We start from the raw sequence: 20,633 nt of genomic DNA on the forward strand, positions 1-20,633 counted from the left end.
CTCATTCTCAGAACTAGAGGTTTCATTTGGTGGCAAGGGATGTATAGTTTGGGTTCTGTTTCCCTTGCTATGTGGTGATTCCATATAGATTTTATAGAAATAGATATGATACATATTATATCTATATATGTGTGTATATGTGTATACATACCTATATCATATAAACATATGATATAGGTATGTATACCTATATCATATATGTATAAACATATAAACATATGTGCAAACATACTATATATGCATATATGTGTGTGCATACATATTATATATATATATAACAAATATATATATATAGAGAGAGAGAGAGAAAGAAAGAAAGAAAGAAAGAAAGAAAGAAAGAAAGAAAGAAAGAAAGAAAGAAAGAAAGAAAGAAAGCCATCTCCTATGTTAGGTTTTTATAAGAATGCTCAAATGGTCCTTAATTTTAGTTTCCTCCTCAATCTACCTTTCTTAACCCACTCTTCTCTCCCTATCCAGTTTTGATTCTATTTCAGACCCCCGCCCTCTATCCATAACTATCCAGTCTTTGATCCTTTCCTAGGGAGATTCCCCACCCTGGTACACTACTCGATACCCAAGCTCTATTGATACACAGACACTACTTATTGAAGACTTATGGTTAATATCCACATATAAGCAAACATATACTATATCTATCATTTGGGTTTTGAGTTATCTAGCTCAGGATGATTTTTTCCAGTTCCATTCATTTATCTGTGAATTTCTTGATTTCATATTTTAATAGCTAAGTAATATTCCATTGTGCAAATCTATTTCATTTTCTTCATCCATTCATCCATTGATAAACATCTAGGCTGTTCTAAATTTCTGTCAATTATAAATAGAGCAGCAACGAACATGTTTGGGCAAGTGTCTCTACAGTAGATTATTGAATCTTTGAGTGTATGCCCATGGGTGATATAGGCATCTTGAGGTAGTTCTATTCCTAGCTTCCTAAGGAACTGCTGTACTGATTTTTTGCAGTGGCTGTAAGTTGTCACTCCCAACAGCAATGGGTGAATGTTGCCCTTACTCCACATCCTCACCAGGATGAGCTGTAATTTGTTTTATTGATCATAGCCATTTTAAATGGTATATGAGGAAATCTCAAAATAGTCTTAATTTGCATTTCTTTGATAATTAAGGATGCTGAACATTTTGAAGTGTTTCATAGCCATTTAAATTTCATCTTATGAGAATTCTCTATTTAGATTTGCACGCTGATCTTAATCGGGTTTTTGGTTTTCTTGATATTGAGATTTTATTAATTCTACATGTAGTTTAGATATTTCCCCTCTATTGAATACACAGCTGCTTTTATGAATAATAGTCCTTCACCATACAGAATCTTTTCAGTTTCATGAGGTCTCATATCAATTGTTGTCCTTAGTGTCTCTGTTCTATTCAGAGTGGTGTTTCCTGTACCACAGAGCTTGACATCATCCCTCTCTTTATATTCTATGAGATTCAGTGTATCTGGCATTATGTTGAGGTACTTAATCCATTTGGAGTTTAGTTTTGTGCAGGATGATAAGTACAGATATATTTGCATTCTTCTACATGTAACCTCCCAGTTTGGCCAGTGCCATTTATTGAAGATAATGAAAGACTGAAACTTTTAAAGACTGTTTTTTTTAAATATGGAGTGTATTTTACATTGCTATATTGATATTAATATGACATCTTGGAGACAATAAGATAGGAAAAGTTGTGGTCTAACAGCGATGTGTTTGAATGTTAAATTGCTAAGGGGTTAACTGTGCTGTGTAGTTTTATGTCAACTTGACACAGTCTAGAGTCATTCAGAAAAAGGGAACTGCAATTGAGGACAAAATTCTCCTACAAACTTGGCCTGTAGACATTCTTGTGGTGCATTTTTGGATTTATGATTTATGTGAGAGAGGGCCAACTCACTGTGGGCAGTGCCACCCCTGGGCTAGTGGTACTAGGTGCTATAATAAAGCATGCTGACCAAGCCATGGGAACAAAGCCAGTAAGTGGCATTTCTCCATAGTCTTTGCAACAGCTTCTGCTTCCAGGTTCCTGCCTTGATTGAGTTCCTACCCTGACTTTCCTTACCAACAGACTTTTACCTGGACATGTAATCCAAATAAACATTCTCTTCTCAACTTGCATTTGATCATGTAGCTTTTCCACAGGAATATAAACTTAAATAAGGCATACCATATACATTATCATTATAAACAACCCCGCTTCTTACCAAATATGACCATGTAGGTGAATTTAAAAAATAAAAACAAAAGAAGTTACTTCATAAAAATAGAGGAAGGAAGGTGCCCTGTGAATATCACAGGTATCATACAAAAGCTAAAAGAGATGATTGAGTTTTTATTGATGTTATCATTTTTCTAGTATAGATTTTGTTAACAGCATCTGTGTTGGAATCTAGGATTTCAGTGGAAGCTGTGTTATTGCCACCAGCTTACACATAAAAAATTTCTGGCATAGTAGAGCACATTGATAAACTTTTCTTTTGTCTTTCCTCAATGGATAAAGTTTAGTCCATGTAAGTTGCAAATTCAGTCCATATGCTTTTGAAAATGACACACAGTAAATTCAAAATATAAATTGTTTCAAAAGTGTAAAACTTTACAGGAAAAGAAAAAATGCTTGAAAAACACAAGAAAGTACAATGAATATAAAATATTATTGTATACTGTGGTCAAAATTTTATTTCTAATTACATTTCTTTATTAAAATTTGTATGTGTGTGTCTATGTGAATGCTTGTGCATGGGTGCATGTAGAGCAAAGGACAACACAACATGGGGAATTGGTTTGTTTCTTCCACCATGTGCGGTATGGGGATAAGAATTAGGTTGCCAGGCTTCAGAGCCAGTGCTTGAACCCCTGGGTCATCTTCCAACAGCCTAAATATTGTTTTTGATGAATAACTTTTGAATTTGGTTATCCATACAACAAATATTACTAGGAGTCTACTTTATTATCTTCAATATTCTAAATAAAGAGTATAAAACTTTCACTCTTTATCAATATTGTTAAAATATCTTGCAGAATAAAATAATACTGGTAATTGGGGGGCCATGCTATAGTATCATGTTATGCTTAACATTAAAACTAAAGAATGAATTTTGAAAATAGAATGTGAATCATCCTTAAAGTGAATGCAATTGGTCTTTGAACACACTGGAAATTGTGGTTTATTTGGGAGATAGTTCTTATCTATATAAAGATTCAACATGAATTCTAAAGTATACCAATCAAAAAGTACATTATTGTTGATACTTCTTATCATCTTGCCATGTGCTCTGAAAGAAGGGTAGAAATGAGGCACCCATAGCAGAAGTAGAACATGGCTGAGTGTGCTCCTGGCAAATGAAAGCCTAAAAGTGATCAGAGAGCTTGATGCCTTTTGTCATGACTAGGGAAAAGGAGAACTTTTTCTAAAGATTAGGCATGATAAGTCTCTTGTGCTTATACAGACTCTATTATTCAATTAGAATTTCACTGGAAACGTATTGGAAAGTAATAAATGCTTACAAGGAAGGGAATTACTTGTGTTCTATTAAACTAAAGTTTACAGGGCCATGGGAAACAGTAAAGTAGTTAAGAGCATGTACTGCTCTTGTAGAGGACTCACGTTCAATTCCTAGCACCCACATCCAGTTGTTCATAACTTCATAACTGTTTATAATTCTTGTTCTACAACATTCAACTTCCATTTCTGTCCTGCCTGGGCACCTACACACACACACACACACACACACACACACACACACACACACACACAATTTTAAAAATAAAAATAAAATCACAAAAATAACTTACTGATTTTAAAGGATGATTAATGGGTAGATGATTAAAGAAGTTATTTCAATATTTCAAGCCCGAGTCAAGGTAGTCTGAACTAACATGAGTGAAGTAAGATGAAGATGTACAAAGAGATTAAAGACTTTTCATAGGAAAATCACAGGGATTAATGTGGAGTTTAGAAAATGATTATCCATTTTGATGCCTCAGGGATATTCACTTGGAATGGCAGACGTGAAATTAGGACTGAGAAGGAAAGATCAGCCTTGTCCGAAGGAATAGAGATTTAAATTTCACAAATTGTCTTAAAATGCCTATTAGTAAATATGATTCCCAAAACAAAATTTGAGAGTTGGGAAGAGGATGCAGGACAGAACCTTTAGCAATTTGGCAAAACTAAGTAGGAAACACTTCAGGAGGATGAGAAGAAGCTGAAAAATAAAAAAAAAGCGACTCTGAAAAGTGTGCTGTGTCGTTGTGACATAAAACAATTCAGAGCTCATGATGGAAAATGATGAAAGGTGAACATGAAACCATAAGAAAAGGAGGGTGAATAACTCTATGTGAGCAGTACCTGTACCTGTGAAGCTCAGGAACTCAACTATATAAGACTGAAGAGAAGCGGTCTTTATGTTAGGATAATAGCTGTGTCTGTTTCTCTAGTAGTGTGTGGACTTCCTGAAACCTTCTTGCTGCTCAGTCTTGGAGACATGGTCTTCCTCTGCTGTTGCTCCTAATAAACAAAAAGAACAGTGGGCAGAACTGTTTTCTCCTTGCAAGCTGAGTTCAAGCATGTACCAAGGGATACTGCACTATCTACTTTGATTTTTATGACAACTTTTGTCAAAGATCAGTACAGTAATCTGCAATTTTTCTGATCTTTCTCATTGAAGTGAACACAGTTTGGATAAGGGCATTCTACCAAAACTGCTTGGCTCTGCAGTAATTAGTATTAGTCAACATGTTTGTTGAATGAAACATGAAGGTACTAGGGTGCATGGGGCAGGGAAGTGGGTCAGAAGGCACTCAATCTTTACTTTTAACACCATTGTCCACATGCAGACAAATGAATGAAAAATTTAAGAGACTTCTACAGAAGCTAAATATTTCACATGTTTTAGAGTAGTTTGCTAGATATACTAAAAGGAAAATACTTAGGTAGACAGCAGAGTGACTCCGAGGGACTGTAAAGAGTTGAACATATGTGTGAGTGTCAGATGAAGACTTTATGTCATTTCCCATAATTTTATCCTAAGATTATATTATTATTTTTAGTGTTTAATACATAATTCTTAAACTATGATATAGTTTCTTTCCTTAAAGGGATTAATGGAGTTTAATAAAAGTAAAACACCATTTCAGTTATCAAGAGAATAAAAGAAATGTATATCACAGTGAAAATCAGTCAGGAGTGAAAACAGTTGGGTGAGTAATGACTCATTCTTAAAGACTTATTTCAGAAAATATTAAAGCATATGGTCCTTTGTGACCTTGAAAGGGATAGTGATATGGTTTCAACGTGCCATTTCAATATTCAACATGCTTCTAATTTGGCAGCACATTTTAAAATCCATACTTCTCCCTATTTGAAGTTGTGAAAATAGTAAGCTGCAATTAACCAATGTTGTAATCAACACAGCCTTTTTGATATTGAAAGAGTACTCTTTAAATGACAGTTCTGTTGAACATGTGCCGGTTTGTGTGTATATCCAACATGAGTGCTGGGAAGGATAGTATAGAGTTTGAAGGATGATATGGCTCAGCCTGCACTTGTCATGGATAGACATTAAATTAATATCCAGTACCTAGGAAGATATCCTTCACTGCATTATGCCTAGTTTATTCGTTTGAGAATGATTTTTTTTTAAACATGAGAAAATTTATACTTATTTTAAATAATGGATCATATAGTTTTGTGAACAGGATGAAAATATAGATCATCTTTAGTGTCTCAGACAACTTATGCTTATGATGCTATAAATATGTTGATAATAAGATAAGGCAAGATAGGAACAGGCAAACTTTGGCATGTAGGTATTCTTAGGTGATATTGAGAATTGTAAGCTCAGGTAAGAAATAGTAACTGTTAGTTTACCTAGCTCTCCAAACACCATCTTAATTAGGGGGTAAATGTGTTGCACTAATAATGAGACTGGCATGTGGCAAAAACGTGTTTTCTTCTTAATTGTTTGTTTTCTTTTTAATTGGATTTTGAAATTGTTCAATAATACAAGCAACATATTTAATACTGAACACTCATTTGAGAGTGGACCTAATCAGCATTTTGTACAGCAACAAACAAAATGAGGAGCTAGCTTGTCATAATGAGAATCAAATTAATCACATCGCAAAGTAAAATAAGTTGTCTCTTTTATTCATGCAGGAGTGCCATGAGACTTGAAGAAGGTTATGGTGGTGCCAGGGAATGTAGATGCACAGTAGAAGGCTGGTATGAAAATTGCCAATATAAACATAGTCATCTGATGAAATTCATATACCTTTATGATATAACATCAGATCTTTGAGAAAAACATAATTACTTATGTCAGGCTTTCAATTGAATGTGTGTGTGTGTGTGTGTGTGTGTGTGTGTGTGTGTGTGTGTTCACACATGCGCATGCATGCCTCTGCCACAGTGCACAAATGGAGGTCATGGAGGTCAGAGGACACTTGTGGGGGTTGATTCTCTTCCACCACCATTCAGATTCTGGGAATCAAAATCAGGTAATTAGGCTTGGTGTCAAGCACCATTACCTGCCGAGTCATTTCACCAGCCCCAAGGATTCTCTTTTTGGCACAGCTTAATGTCTTGGGTGGATTTCTCAAATTCCTCGCAAACAAATTTTGTCTTGTTTACTCTTCATGCACAAAGACCTAATCCATTTCAACTCCATTAGCTCAACTAATCCTGTTTCTTTTTCTAAAATCTATGTGTCCCATGTGTCATTATTGGCAGTCCAATTTTTAATTTTAACTGAGGATATCATCTCATCTTCAATGTCTTGTTCTTTTCTAATTATATCAGTACTAAAGTCGCCTTTTCTATTTTTTATGTTCTGGAAAGACATCGTCTCTGATTTACCAACTAATATAGCTACCTTCAGTTGCTATTGTAAACTACTCTGGTTAGGAATTAAGGATTCATTTTGGCTTACATCATTGCAAGGAAGTCAAGTCAATAAGGAGTTCAGAGAGGTTGTGTTCATAGTCTGAAAGCAGGTAATAATGAGAGATTTGGTTTGGTTCACTTTCTTTTCTTATACATCTGAGAAATCCTGCCACCCACAAGGAGTGGTACTTCAATTAACTCATCAAGATAATCATCCACATGAATGCTCACCCTCTGCCTCTCATCAATTTAACTGTTACCATAACCACAATCACTTTCCCCAATATCTTCAAGGTTAATTTGCTAATGTAAAGATATTTATGGAGTGCTTCTCTCATCTAATAAGTTCTATTTTGTGCACTTGTGACACAGCAATGAACTTAACAGGCAAGAGTTATGTGTGATATGACATCTCCCACTCTACTGGGAGTATGAGAACAATCCACAACATAGTAAAATTTAAAGTACTGAAAAGTAATGAATGTCAAAATTGATTATTTAAATGGGGGTTCTAGAGACAATGTTGGTCAGTAGTGGCATAAAATTTTACATAGGGTAATCAACTCAGGACTCACTCCATCATAGAGAATGAGACAGCATGAAGGCACAGGAAACTAAGGGAAAGATCTCTGTTAAAAGAAAGAGATAGATTGTACACATCTGTACTCTTGTAAACATCATGAGGGCTCTTGCAGCTAGACTAGAAAGCAGAGGAGTTGTTAGGGATGTCAGACTGATAACATGAGCCAGATCTTCTTACACAGATTTCTATGCTGAGTATTCAGGGAGAGGTGGAGAATATTCAACATAGTAGTGTAGAAATATGAATTATGGTTTGGGAAAATCACAGTGTTTGCTATGTTGAGAATAGAAAACACTAGATTTGTGATTGGCTGGCTGTGGTGGTTTTAATGAGAAATGTCTCTCAAAGGCTCAGGCATTTGAATACTTGATCTCCAGTTGGTGGTGTTTGGGGGGATAAGCAGGTACAGTTTTACTGAAGGAAGTATGCCATTAGGGTGAGGCTTAGATAGTATATACCATATGCTACTTTCAGTTCACTCTCTCTGCTTCATGTTTGCAGTTGAATATATGCCCTAGCTTCCTGTTGCTGTGGCCATGTCTGTCACTTGCTGCTATGTCTCCTGGCCTAGATGGACCCTTGTCCTTCTGGAACCATAATGCAAATAAATTCTTCTTTATATAAATTGCCTTGATCATCATTTTTATATCAGCAATGGGAAAGTAACTAATACAGTTGCAAAGGAAATATGCCAAATTTTGTCTTTTATATCTTTATATTTAAAATTACAATTTATTTACTCTGTGATTTATTTTTTACTTCATGACTTAAGACTCAAATCATATGTCGCCTTATATTCCATTATTTTCTGCATTATTTTTACTCCTAACAATCATTTTGATCATCTGTCCAATGGCAAAATATCAAAGATCCTTACTTGACTTCACTATATCAGTATCCATTACTATGCAGTTCAACCATTTACCTAACACTAGGCACAAAGAAGTTTTCATTCCATGTCTGAGACCCTAAAACACTTACTTTGGTCTGATTTCTCTCTTCAAATATCTTATGTTAACATTCCAAAGTAGTGAAGCCTTTTTTTTTAAATCAGCTGAACTGACCTTCACTTATGACCCTAATTTTACAAAGATGCTAACATTTCCTAAGCATGAAATTAAACCTCAGTATTAATCAAAATAGTATATAGAGCAAACACATTCTTAGTAATGTCATTATACACTTACTATTCTCTTTCTACTATAGATCCCATGCCTTCTATTTTTTTCTATTTACTCAAGGCTTATTATATATTTTGATTTTCTCACAAAGATCTCTATAACTCTTCTAGTAAGATTTTTTCTTTTCTTGTAAACATGAATAGTTTCTTAACATAGTTTAATGAGTAATGACTAGATTTCCTGCACCACCCCAATTTGAGAATCAAGACTGAATCACTAATGTTAGAAACTAAAGGTTTGGAAGGAAAAGCAATATAGTACCATCATATCATTCAGGCACTTTCCCTAGTCTTAACAAGATTCAAGAAGGTGACAATTGCCCTGATAGGAGGGAGATGATTTAGACAATTAAGTCGTGGGTGTATGAACATATGCTGGCTATTTTTATGTCAACTTGACATGAAAACTAGAGTTATCTGAAAGAAGAGAATCTCAATGGAGATGATGCCTCCATAACATCCAGCTGAAAGGCATTTTCTTAATTAGCAATTGATGGTGGTAGCAGCCCACTGTAGGTGGTACAATCCCTGGGCTTCTATAAGAAATCTGACTGAGAAAGCCAGGAGGAGCAAGCCAACAAGCAGCACTCCTCCACGACCTCTGCATCAGATTCCTGTCCTGTTTGAATTCCTGTCCTGACTACCTTTGATAATGAACAGAAATCTGGAAGTGTGAGCCAGATAAGCCCTTTCCTCCCCAACTTATTTTTGCTCATGGTGTGTGTCATCATGGCAATAGAAACCCTAACTAAGACAGGGCATTAGTGATTGATGTTTTGTTTTTGTTTTTGTTTTTTGTTTTTGTTTTTGTTTTTGTTTTTCTGAGTCAGTGCTGTGTTTATCATCCATCAGGCTTTTATGTAGAATCATTTGTTCATCTTACTGTCTTATTGCTCCTATGTTCTCTGTCTTTTAACATGTCTTTAAAAATACTTTCTCCTTTTTGGTGTCTGTGGTGGTCAATTCCATGTCTCCTCATCAGTTGTGATATTTCTAGTTCACACCAGTATCATAACTATTTAAAGAGTTATGTGCACATTGAGTGCTTGATAAATAATTTTAGAATCAAATTAAAATATTTGTGTTGTTACTAAGTATGTACCATTTAATATTCAGTCTTTTCTGCTCAGGATTTACAATTTAGGTAGAAACTCAGCAATGTTGATTGAAATGCACAATTAAATAGTGAAGATGGTCTAATATTATGACTCCACTTCATACACCTTCTATATATTCACTACCAAAATTATTTTTTTTCCAGAATATTTGTGCCAGATGAAAGAAAAGACAAGAGCATATGCAAAATAAACTTTGCTACAATGTAATTGATAATAGAAAAGATTAACTAAATTTGAATGTGTGGAGACAGTAATTACACTCTTACATAAATTTGATAGACTTTTGAACAAATCCTAAGATTAGAAGGTATAAAACATTCTGCAGCATGCTGGGATATAATATTGATGTAGAAAATATTTTTGAAAATAACCTTAATATAATGTCTCTTCAGGGTTTACAGATATAATAAGTGCATATTTCCTAGAATGGATTGTGGTAAAAAGAAGCACAATGAACTAAACTGTTCGATGTCTTTCTTTTCTTTCCAACATTGCTCTTTTTTAAATATCTTGGTACTATATTTAAGAAGAAAAGAAAATCTCTTTCATTGTTCTCCCTCCCTGTCATGGGGGAGATACAGGGAGGGAGAACAATGAAAGAGGTATCTTGACAGATTGTACCACTAAGGGGATGGGAAGAAAGCTGCAGCTAGGGAAAACCCCAGGAACTCACAAAATTGTACCCAGCTAAGACTCATAACAATGTTGGAGACAGTGCTTGAACTAGCCTTTTCCTACTACTACACCTACTCTGATTGGTGTCTACCCTAATTGTCATCATAGAACCTATATCCAGTAACTAATGGAAGCAGATGCAGAGACCCATAGCCAAGCACTTGGCCAAGATCCTGGAGTTCAGTTGAAGAGAGGGAGAAAGGGTTGTAACAGCAAGGGGAGTCAGAATCATGATGGGAAAAACCACAGAAATAGCTGCCCCAAGCTAGTGGGAGCCCATGGACTCTGGACTGAGAGCTGGGGAGCCTGCATGGGACCTCACTAGACCCTCTGAATGTGGATGAAATTTTGTCTGGCTTTATGTGTTTGTGGGTCCCCTGGAAATGGGACCAGGACTCATCCTGGGTACACGAACTGGCTTTTTAGATACCATTCCCTATGTTGCAATGCCTTACTCAGCCTTGATGCAGTGGGGGAGGGGCTAGGTCTGTCCCCAACAGGGTATGACAGCCTGTGTTGACTACCCAAGGGAGGCTTACCCTCTATGAGGAGGGGATGGAGTGGGATAGGGGTAGGTTGGGGGGGGGCGGGAGAAGAGGAGGGAGGGGGAACCGGAGTTGGTATGTAAAAGGAAAGAAAAAAATTTAATAAAAAATATATTTAACAAATCAAAAAAAGAAGAAAAGGAAATTCTTTAGGCTAAGTTTGCATAGTTCTATGATGTTGGTTAATTATAAATCAAAGCAGGTATTTGGATACATAAAATCAACTATACCTACCTTAGCTACATGAGTAATGTAAGGAACCTTAGACTATATTTGTCTACATTAAAATGTTCCCTCTGTAATAAAGGATTAATTTACTCCCAGACCATGTACTTCATTTCAGCTTCTTTAGCCCACAACTGAGCTGCCATCTTGTCCAAGCCATGTAAGTCTAATAAAACAATCTACAAATTATCATTTCATCCATTCTTTTTGACACTTCCACCAGATATGAAAACGTCTAACCCAATTTTCCCTTTAAGTAATCAAGATTACTGCAATTTTGACAATTTTGTGTAATTTTAGATCAATACTTCTAGATTGTGTTTACAGACTTCATAAAATAGTCTGAATTTTAGAGCAGCTGTAAGGCATCATCGCATTCGCTCTGCAATGACACTTACTATTATTTTCCCAGTGTCAAGTTCTTTCCTTTCTCCAGTGGCTTTATATCAATTTACCAAGTTTTTCAGAGGGAAAGTGGTGGACATATCTACTGCAGTTATGAATCTTCTTCACAGCAAAACAGATTTATAACTCCTACGTTATTTACTATTCAAACTGTAATTATAACAAAATATTCTAATATTAGCATTGAAAAATAATTGTAATGGTTATCTTTCATTGTTTTGGAATATTTCTTTGATTTAACATTACATTTCTTAATAATGTTTTTTTTGGTTTGGTTTGGTTTGGTTTGGTTTTCCAGACAGGGTTTTCCGGTGTAGTTCTACTGCCTGTCCTGGATGTCGCTCTGTAGACCAGGTTGGCTTCGAACTCACAGAGATCCTCCTGGCTCTGCCACCTGAGTGCTGGGATTAAAGGCGTGCACCACCACCACCACCACCACCACCACCACCACCACCACCACCACCACCATCACCACCCAGCCTTGATAATGTTTTTTGGTAGCCACCAACATTTATAGGCTTAACATGAACACTTTTGTATTTTTCTCTTTTTATTATTTTTCCTTTAAAGTAGTAAAGGATTTGAAACTTAACTCTTCATCAAGTTTATTTTTCCTTGAGATATAAAAATTACCTTTATGTTCAATTTGCTTGAGCAAAATTTTGTTGGAATGTGTGAAACCAAAACATATTCTTTCTTTATTGAAAGAACAATCTTATGGAAAAAGCAATACTTGAAACAATACCGTGTAAAATAGCCTCAAAAATATCTTGGAATGAATATAACTTGGGAATCTTATATAATAAAAAAAAGACACTGAAGAAAAAATTCAAAAGCTATCAGAAGATGAAAAATCTCCCAGGTTTATGAATTGGTAGGGTAATATTGTGAAAGTGGAAATACTACCAAAAGCAGTCTACAGATTCAACTTAATCACCATCAATGTTCTAATACAATTTTTCATAGTAACTGGGAAAACAATTGGAAATATGAAAATATTGAGGATAGCTAAAACAACGTTGAACAATAAAAGAATTGCTAGAGGTATCAGGATTCCTGCTCTTAAGATACACTGCAGAACAATAGTGAAAAAAACCAGCATGGTATTGACATAAAAATAGAAAAAATATGATCAAAGGCATAAAACTGAAGAAGTATGCATAAGTTCACACAAATGATTCTTTATAATGAAGCCAGAATTATACATTGAAGAAAAGACAGTATCTTTAAAAAATGGTGTTGGCCAAACTAGGAAGCTGCATGTATAAGAGTAAAAGTAGATCAGTATCTCCCACCCTGAACAAAATTCATCTTCAAAAGTTTCAAAGACATCAACATAAGACCAGATACCCTGAATCTGATAGAGGAAAAAAAGGAGAGAATGTCCTTGGCCATACAGAAACAGGAAAGGACTTTCTGAACAGGACTCAGATGTCAAAGAATTAATAGTAAGGAATGAGACAACACAAAACTAAAAAGTTTCTGTACAGCAAATGATACCATCATTTGAGTGAAGTAGTGTACAAACTGGGAATAAAAATCTTTGTCAATTGCACATCTGACAGAAAGTTATTATCTGTATCTATAGAACTCAAAAATACCACTAAGAAAACAAATAACCCATCCTTTAGAAGATTGAAAAATATAAAATAATTCTGTAGTAAATATCCATTTCATGCTGATATGATAGCTAGCTACACATTTTTCTATTTTTCATTTCTTTTGCAGCTTTTATCTCTTGATACTCTCATTTTGCCTGACTCTTTAAATTTCTGTTGTGTCTCTGTTTAAAGATGTCAAAAAATGTGCTCTAAAGCATATACCTACTAAGTGCTGGAAACAGAATTTAAATTCATTCTGTGTGAGTCAAAGTCTAAATTCTCATCATAAATGTTATAGTGAACATTTTGAATGAAAGTACAGAAATTAGAACATGGTTTAACTCAACCATTTAGACTAATACACAGTAAAAACGTGGCATTGTTTGTGGAAAACTGGATGACCAAATATTCTTGATAATGAATCACTGAGTCTACATTGTTTTACATCCCTGTATCCATTAACTGAAAGAAGGTATTTAATTCCAAAAGAAGTGTTTGTGCATATCTGATTATAATTGGTAATGTGCATATTTAATTAAGATTTGCATGTATTTGGTTAGATTACAAAGATTAATGAAAGAGAAAACTTCCAGAAGGTAAAAGAACAAGTAAATCTTTTTAATGTAAAATTCAAATAAGAAAAAAAAAACCTGAGAATTTGTAAATTGGTTACAGTTTATAAGCCACAATCCTTTTTGCTTCATTTTGCTTGAATTAAAACATTACTGGTGATGGCATAATGATTAACTCAATCCATCACCACATACACATTCTTCATCTTGATATCTTTGTCCACTGATAGAATTGTTGCTCATTGATGAGTGCTAGACAGGTCTTCTGGCCTCACTAGTGATAAAGAAAAAAATAGAGATTAGTAGAGGGAAAATTAGAAAATAAAAACAAATAATTTCCCAGAAATTGTGCATGTAGGCAAAAATCAAAAATGCTGTAACTACTGGAGAATTTAATGTGGAAATTCTCCTCTACTAGGAATGGAGGACAATTATCAACAAATGTTGAGAGAAATGGATAAATTCTGAAGATACAATTCCATGTTTAGTTTTAAGAGCCATTTTTACAAGGTTGGACAAATTAAATGATTCAGCTCAATTTGGGTAATTTATAAAATGAAGACACCTATTTAACTTGGAGGTATTACACTGACTTTTAGACTAAATTAATTTTTATGTTACATAGCACAAGCACATGCACACACTAATAATATTAGAACTGTACATAAGAAAACTCTATTCTGTGGCGGGAGTTAAGAACACTGATGGTCTTTTTCAAGAGGACCAGGATTTGATTCCTAGTACCCACACAATGGCTCACAACTGTCTGTATCTCCAGTCTCTGGGAATTAGTGCCTCTTCAGGCCTCCATGGGGTGTTGGACACAGACAAACATACAGGTAAAACAGCCATATACAACACATAAAAAACTATTTAAAAAAACAGGAAAAATGGATTCTCATCAATGTGTATGTTCTCTAAGTTCCACTATTTATTTCCTTTATGTCCTTTTTGCTTTTGAGAACTTCACACATGGAATGAAATTATATCAAAGCAAACATAGAAATAATGAAAACGTGTTCTTGTAAAAGCTTTCTATAATTGTAATTTTCATTATCATTGTTTAATGTTTCAGATAAAAGCACCTAACACTAGAATATTACAGAAACCTTTGATTACCCTGCAAAATTTCTTCATTTATAAATTGAGAGAGTTTGAGATAAGTCATGTTGTGGTGATACTGTGTTCCCCAATATATTTTGCACCCTAATAAACTTATCTGGGGTCAGAAAACAGAACAGCCACTAGACAGATATAGAGGCCAGAAAATGGTGACACACATACCTTTAATCCTAGCATTCCAGAGGCAGAGATCCATCAGGATCTCTGTGAGTTCCAAGCCATACTGAAAATAGCCAGGCATGGTGACACATACCTTTCATCCCAGGAAGTGATGGCAGGAAGCAGAAAGGTATGTAAGACGTGAGGACCAGGAACTAGAGCCTTTTTTTAAAAGCTTTTAGCTTTTAGCAGCAGTTCATCTGAGATCCATTTGGGTGAGGACTCAGAAGCTTTCAGTTTGAGGAAACAAGATCAGCTGAGGAATTGATGAGGTGAGGTTGGCTGTGGCTTCTTCTGTTTCTCTGATCTTTCAGCATTCACCTCAATACCTGGCTCCTGAGTTTTTTATTAATAAGACCTTTTTAGAAATTCTTGCTACATAATGTAATGAAATATTAAAATATATTTTTAACATTTTATAATATTTTAAACATTAATATTTAACTCAAATTTTGTGACTCAGACTTTGTTTTGAAATTTGTAATATTATCTCTCTTGCTATAAATTTTCATAGAAATATTAGGTTCCCTATTGTTGTTTCAAAACTTTCTTGTGACTTTAACAGGTATTTCTATTCTCATTTTGTTCTCCACACTCCATATATTCTGGCATCTAGAGGATCTTTTGCAGGAAGTAAGGTACCAATACAGAATGAATAGTGATACACATTTCTGTAGTTAACAAGAAAATCTATGCAATTCCTTCACTGTCACACTCATCACTCTAAGACAAGTGGATTATCTAGAAATAGTTTATGCATTCTGAGGCCCTTGATTTCCCCTATTCATATGTTCAGTACATATTCTTTTCTTTTTACTTCAAATGAATTCTGGTCCTTGTAATTTTGAATTCTGCTCATTGAATTCACAAAGTGGTTATTTAAAAATAGGCTTCATTTTAAAGTTTTAATGTTTCCTGTTTCTCTTGTGATTTTTTTTTAAAATGTTTCTTCCTAAATCCCTAGTCCTTTATTTAGTCTTTGTTAGTTGGTAACTTAATGTTGATTGTGTGGATTTTCATTCTCATTTGCTGTTGCATATTAATGAATGTCTCTAATAATACATCTAAATAAGGAAGTCTCATTGCTTCTATCCTTAAAATAAATAACTATAACAAATGCAGTCAAAAGAACAATGGGAACAGTCCATTGAAAACAATTTCATGGTGACATTGAAGAACGTTATGCTTCTTAAAAAGTGTATTTTTAACAAAGAGAAGTTTAGAACTGCAGCAACTTGATCAGATGAAACTGTGTTTTCTGAGGCAAAATTAATATAGCAATGTTTTGGCTATTTACCATCAGTTAAATATAAATTTCAATGGGTTGTTGTACAAACAACAATCTAGATGACACAAAATAACAGAGTTTATTCTCAGAGTTCTGAAAGAAATGATAAATATGTAGTTAAGTTTATTAGTCATAGTTCTTGAGAGGAACAGAACCAATAAGAATGAATAGACAAGTACTAAAATAATTTACTAAGTCAGCTTACACTGAAATAATAACAACAGTTGAAACACACCCACGAGTCTGAGAACCTGGAAGTTGCTGGGTTCTTGAAGCTGAATATCTCACAGCTGGAGTGGTTGCACAGTGGCTGTTTTACTTTCGAGTGGATACAGGGTCATTCATTGTTTAATGCCTTGGCAGTACCAATCTGGTGCCCACAACATGGAAGGTTCCTGGAGAGCTGCTGTTCCTTCTTCAAGATGGAAACCTGGAGATACTGGTTCTGATATCAGGGAAGGAATCAGCAGCCACAGCAACAGCATAATTTAACTCCTTGGAATGGAAGAACAAATGAACAAAAGGTGAATGAGGTATTATTCTTCTGCCTTGACTACTTTTATCTTCACAGCTACCAGAAGGTAGAGTGCATCCTCCTCCACTCATTAAGGCATTTAAGAAAACTCTTCCACTGTGGCCTCCTATGTAGGTGATTCTAATTTGTGGCAAGATGACATTAAAACCAAACATCACATGAGGATTTTTTCCTCTAGTGTTGAGTGAGGTTGTCCTTTGTGCTGCTCCTTTAGATTCAGCCATCCACAGGATTTTTATGTTCTTCATAGGCACTTGCTTCTCTCATGATTATAAATTCCCCTTTAGGTCTGAACTTCATATAGCCTTTTCTGTAGGGACACTGACATTTCATTTAGGGCCCATCCAAATCCACTATGCCCTTGTCATGACTAATGACATTTACAAAGACACAGTTTCTAAATACAGATATATTCTGAAGCTTCCAGAGAACATGGGTTTGGGATAGACATTATTTTATACTGCACAGTGCTAGAATCTTAAAGGATTTTTGAGAGTATTTTCAGTGTAAAATCATTGGACTTTAAACTAGTATCCTGTATATCTATAATAGAGGGCAATAAGGGAGTTGTTAAAAAACAACATTTGATATATTAGTAAACCAATATTTAAATTTTTCTTATGATGTGTATGGTTTCTGAATTACATGCTAAAAAAATTACAAAATAAAATTCCAAAGTATGGATATCTTGCCTTTCAAAAATCTGTTATATTTCCAGGGTATAAAAATAGGCTTTCCAGGATTTGAAATTTTCTGTAGGAAGCACTGAAAGATACAGTGCACTTTATATGATGATGAGAGGTCTTATGTAAGTTCTTAACATGCGTTCAGTTATCCTTTAAGAAATTCTCTGTCATTCAGTGTCACATAGACAGGGGCCACTATGAATAGTGATAGTGAGAAAGTCCATTACTATAACACAAGCTCCAGGAGTTAACATAGGGACTGTGACATCTCTTGATTATTCCTGTAACCCTGGACTGAAATAGTGCCTGGCCAGGAGGGAACTTGGTAACAGCTCCTTAATTAAGAATGGATATCTGAGCCATAAGTCTTTAGTTAATACAGGTGAAATTTCTAAACTTTCTGTTTTTTTATAAAAAAAAAACAGTTAAAAAGTCTTCATCCCAGTTCATGATAAAAATCTTAAATTCTAAATTGATTACTTTCTGCTAAAGTATCTTTTATCCTTAGATGTAAAAAAGAAAATTGAAAAGTCCAACTTAAGTGAGTACAGAAATAACTTGATATTTTGGTTTTATATCAAATAAATATGGATTTTATAAGTCAGAGCACCACCATCTCACCAAAGCAAATGCCATTCATATTCACAATTAGAGTCATCATTTAAAAATCGGTACCTGCATGCCATTGAACTCGGCAGCACATAAAAAGTGGAAACACTTATAATATTGCCCAAGATTTCTGAGTGGTCAAGCCCCTTAACTTTTGGTTAACAAAAGTAAAAATATATAAAACAAGTAATTCTAACAAAGGCACTGGCACAGACTAACAGACCGTAGATAGTAAACTCTACTGAGTTCTTCTTATGGAACACTTTAAACATTAAAGAATTTGCTCTATTTTCAATTTTCTCATATAAGAAAATCCACCTCCACAAACTACTATTTAGAAGAGAAATGTGCAATATTATCTTTCTTTTCATACAATCATCGAAAATATTATCTGTACTCTCTTAGAAACTGACATTCCCAAAGCTTAATTTCAACCTGTTCTAACTATTACATTAATTGAATATTACTGTTTGGGGAGAAACATTGAGCCACAAGATAATTCATAGTGATTTATTTATAATTGAAATTTGACCCAAATTAAATTCTCATTAGGAAAGTGATTGTTTTTGTAAACTTAGCTACAGTTAAGCTCAGTATAATGAAAACATGAAAATATTGTTTTTTAAGAGCTTTTTACATCAACGCACACATTTTTTACATCCAGGAAATAAACTGGTTACAGGTATGCATAATATATAAATATAGGTAATATATAGTATTTATTTGAGTGTAATTACACTATTTAATTTATTAATGTTAAAAATGTACAAGTTCATATAAACAAAATATAGGCTTAGAAATTCTAAATGCTCTTCCCCTCTGCCTTCTCTGCACTGGAAGTAGCTCTCCTTTGTGAGCCCTCACCCTGAAAGTGCAGGCCTGCTCCATATCCATCTCTTGGTCAGGAGTACCTTTCATCTACTGTGCTCACCAGAGGGACACTGATAGTAGAGACCCCCAACAGGTTGACAATCCCACATCTTCTAACCTTACTTGCTACTAAAGCAGATTCCACCCCAGGTCCATTTGAAGGAACATCAACACACAGCCATTGGGGCTGCAGCTGCCACAGTTTGGTGGCTAGCTGTAGGCTGGGATTGAAATAGTTTGGGGAGCCTCATCAATGGTTATGCCAGCCACCCTTCTCTGAAATACTAGCTCTTCTACTCTATCCTGGGCATGCCTTCTCAGAGGCTATGATGGCCTCCTTCCCTAGTGGTAGCCTTTCCCATCCTCTTCTACGTGTGAAGCAGCCATCTCCACTTCCACCTCCCATGTTTCTCCCATGTTTGCTCTGCCCTGTATGCTGCTTTTTCTCTACTTCCCCATGAAGTCTGGAGGGAAGTGTTTGGCTCAGGGGTTGACTGAGGGAAGACAAATAAATATTGTAATAACAACTACAAATAGAATTATACATAACTAGATAACATTAATTTTGAATTATTCCTTGAGGAAGCTATATTTGCTTCATTGATTCTACTTTTTATTTGAAATACGTTTTTCAATAAACACACGTACATTGATACAGTGATTAGACAAGTAACAACATCCTTCCAAAGATAATGATTATGGCTTTCATTTAAGCTCTTTCCTATGTTCAGGCCAGCAGCAACAAGCAAGCCCATTCACATATTATAATCATCTTTTACAAGTGTGTCATAGCTTATTAAATCTTTATATTCCTTTTTCTTACCATTAACCTAGTCTTGTAATTTCCAATGTTACCAAGGCCATAGTTTTGGCCTTTGGATAATTAATAAATGTTAGATTCATAGTCTTTTGTAATCAGCTTTAGACTGTTTCCAATAGAGTCCAACTTTGCTATTATTCTGTGGTATAGGTTCATCTACCTTTCCCTTTGAACATAGATTGTCGGGTTGTTCCATGTGATAGTGAATGTTTTGTTTTTGTTAGACTGGATTGAGAAGGGCCTAGACACACCCAGCATTTCTGTGAGGTGACATCCTGAAATGATTAACTAAGACAGAAGATCTCACATGAGTATAGACAGCACTATCCCACAGACTGAGAACTAGAGGGAAAATAAAGCCAACCATGGGCACTAGCATTCTCTCTCTTTTGGCACTCCTCTGCCATGCCTTGAGTAGGCTCTGCCCCATGCTGTCAGCACCATGATATTTTACATCATGGGCTTTATGTAACTTGACACAAAACAGGGTCATCTGAGAAGAGGAAATCTCACTTGATAAAATGTCCCCATCATATGGGCTTGAAGTCAAGGACTTTTTTCTTGATTGATGGTTGAAATGGAAGGGATCTCACTTCTCTAATGGGCAGCAGTATTGAATATTTTATTCACATATTTATTGGACATTTGTATTTCTTCATTTGTGTAACTGTTCAATTTATTTGACAATTTCTAGAGTCTGTTTATTAATTTTTTAATGATCTTTGTCATGGACTCCAGAT

This window comes from Peromyscus californicus, unplaced genomic scaffold (genome assembly GCF_007827085.1).
Source record: "Peromyscus californicus insignis strain IS unplaced genomic scaffold, ASM782708v3 Scaffold_6__1_contigs__length_162567912, whole genome shotgun sequence".
NCBI lineage: Eukaryota > Metazoa > Chordata > Mammalia > Rodentia > Cricetidae > Peromyscus > Peromyscus californicus.